We start from the raw sequence: 2488 nt of genomic DNA, 5'->3' as shown, positions 1-2488 counted from the left end.
TTTAACACATACTCTTATTTTATCAGATTTTTCCAGGAGGCTTTAGTGAGAAAGCATAGGGAGTGCTGTAAATGAAGTTCTATTTATGACTAAAGAGAATTCATAATCCTGTCCGGGCAAATGCCGTGCTGATTGCATTAAGCAGGTATTCTTGTTCAGAGAGTTTTGGAGTACGTTGTCCTCCTGGAAACAATTCAAAGGCTTGGAAGCATGGAGATATTTTATTAGTAAATTTAGTAAATACTGAATATCTACCAGCAGCAATCATCTCTTATTTATAATTCCAGAAGGAAGTAATTACAAATCTATTTTAGTTGAGGAGCAAGAGTGCTTGCCTAAGTGCTGCTTAGGATGTATAACCGCTAATATTTTTGAAGTAACTCAAGGCAAACATTTCTGTAAATAAAAGTTGCAAGCCACTGTCCGGAAGCAGAGGTGGTAAGAACTGAAGCTATGCCCAAATGCTACTTCCAACGGCTCTAGTTTATCTTGCTGGCGCGGTGTCTTATTTTCTCTGGTTTTTATCAAGATACTTTATTGCCGAGATGAATATAGGTCGTCTGACGTGTAAGAGTAACTTACTGTTGTTTCACCCGTACACACTCGGAAGTTCTGTGTCAAAAGGAACACTCGTTCAGCTTTATCCTTAGTCTTTGAATGGGTAGAGCATAGGAGAGAGAAACAGAATGTATGAGCAACTCTGAAGTATATAAAGTCTTGTGTAGACTGCTTGCTTTTCATTGGCTGAATATCCTTTTGAGATTTTTCAGATCTCAGAAGAAGTAGAATTTTTTTTCCTGTTACTACTCTATGTATAGGTAAATCCCATTGAAAGCACACTTTATCCAGATGCCTTAATAACGAAACAAGTTTGTATCATAACGCACACACATTGTTTAGAGAAAGAAGCTAGTTACAAATGGTGTAAAAAAAGCAGACGTTGACCCAGGTGGTGGGAACTGAATCATATTCTCTCATCATCACCAGTTCTATAGGAAATCCCACCCCATCAGTAGAGCAGTTCGACTTGCTTTGCCGATTTATATGTTAAATCAAAAAACACACCCCAAAATTGGCTTCTTCGTTTTGAAATAAAACCTCAGGTTTTAAAAGTAGTAAATGAACAGACCTTCACATTTTCAACTGAAGTTTAAGATCACACAGTACTGTGAATTTAACTTAAGTGTGTCTGCTTCTCAGAACCTGGTCATTAAATCTTTATTGTGTGTATTTTCATTTAGTATTAATTTTAGCATCTCCTAAAACGCGATTCTCAGATGTGATCCCCGCCCTCTGCCCTTCACACACCCATCTATATGGGAGACTCACGTGATCTATCAGGCAAAGCCTAGAAGAGGTGACCAGAAGGGCGGGTGATACTGGGGCCTGCATTTCAGTGGCGTTTACATCCTCACACCCTCCCGAGCCAAGAGGCTTCGGGCTAAGGAGCGGGAGGCGTGCTAACAGACAACTGGAAAGGGTAGGAAAGCTCCCAGATGTTGGAAAGCTGCCTCCGCCGAGAGAGGTGTTTACGTTTTACCCTGTAGTTAATATGGAACCGTCCATGGGATTTAAAAGAACAGTGCTGAATTTGCTGTAGTCTTCCTAACCTGCTTTATTTAACACACTCCCTCCATCCTGTACATTGCTGCCGGAGGGAGATCTCCAAAGCAGAGAAATTCAAGGAAGAGATGATTTGGATTTGAACTTTGGCTGTTGTGAGGTGGGAGGTAAGAACACGGATTGNCACCAACGGGTGGTTCTAAAGGCAGAAGACAATGAACTACTTGTAGGGCATCTAAGTAGTTGGAATTAGGAGAGGCCTGGACTGGAACCGTGTATCTGCTGTTCATTGAGGACGTGCTTAGAACCAGAAGAGAGGACAAGATTGCCCAGGAACCGGTGAGGAGAGGTAGACCAGATACCTGCTATGGAATGTCAGCATGTAAGAGAACAGGAGATTGCAAAGGAGAAGAAAGCCAAACCAGCCCGGGTGGTGGTAGACAGACTGGCGCTTTTGAAAATTAACCACACCATCCTGCAAAGACGACAATGAAAGGGATTTCTTCGGGTCGGCACAAGATGGTGACGTTTGCCTGAGCGCCTTCAGTGGAGCAAGACCCAATTGCCGTGGATGGAAAAGGGGACTGCATTTGGAGGTTGATGGAGTTGTCAGTTTGGTCTTTCCAGGAACCCTAGGTTTGAGATTCTATTGGTCTTTGGTGAACCAGCAGATCACCAATTTAAAATATTTTGTACCATTGTCCTGGAGTGCTTTGCATAGTAACAGTTTTGTATGTATATATACTGTGAAGTGATCCATGTGGTGTTTGGTTTTTGAAAGGAAGACATCCTTTTCTTAGTTGAACAGGGAAATAAGGATGGTATTTTTTTTTTAAATCTTTTTTATGTTTATTTTGAGACCGTGTGAGCGAGGGAGGGGCAGAGAGAAGGAGAAAGAGAATCCCAGGCAGGCTCCGTGCCGACA

The sequence above is a fragment of the Crocuta crocuta genome, unplaced genomic scaffold (assembly GCF_008692635.1).
Source record: "Crocuta crocuta isolate KB4526 unplaced genomic scaffold, BGI_CrCroc_1.0 scaffold467, whole genome shotgun sequence".
In the NCBI taxonomy this organism is placed as follows: domain Eukaryota; kingdom Metazoa; phylum Chordata; class Mammalia; order Carnivora; family Hyaenidae; genus Crocuta; species Crocuta crocuta.
The sequence above is the reverse complement of the archived record's forward strand: the minus strand, read 5'-3'. Positions refer to the sequence as shown.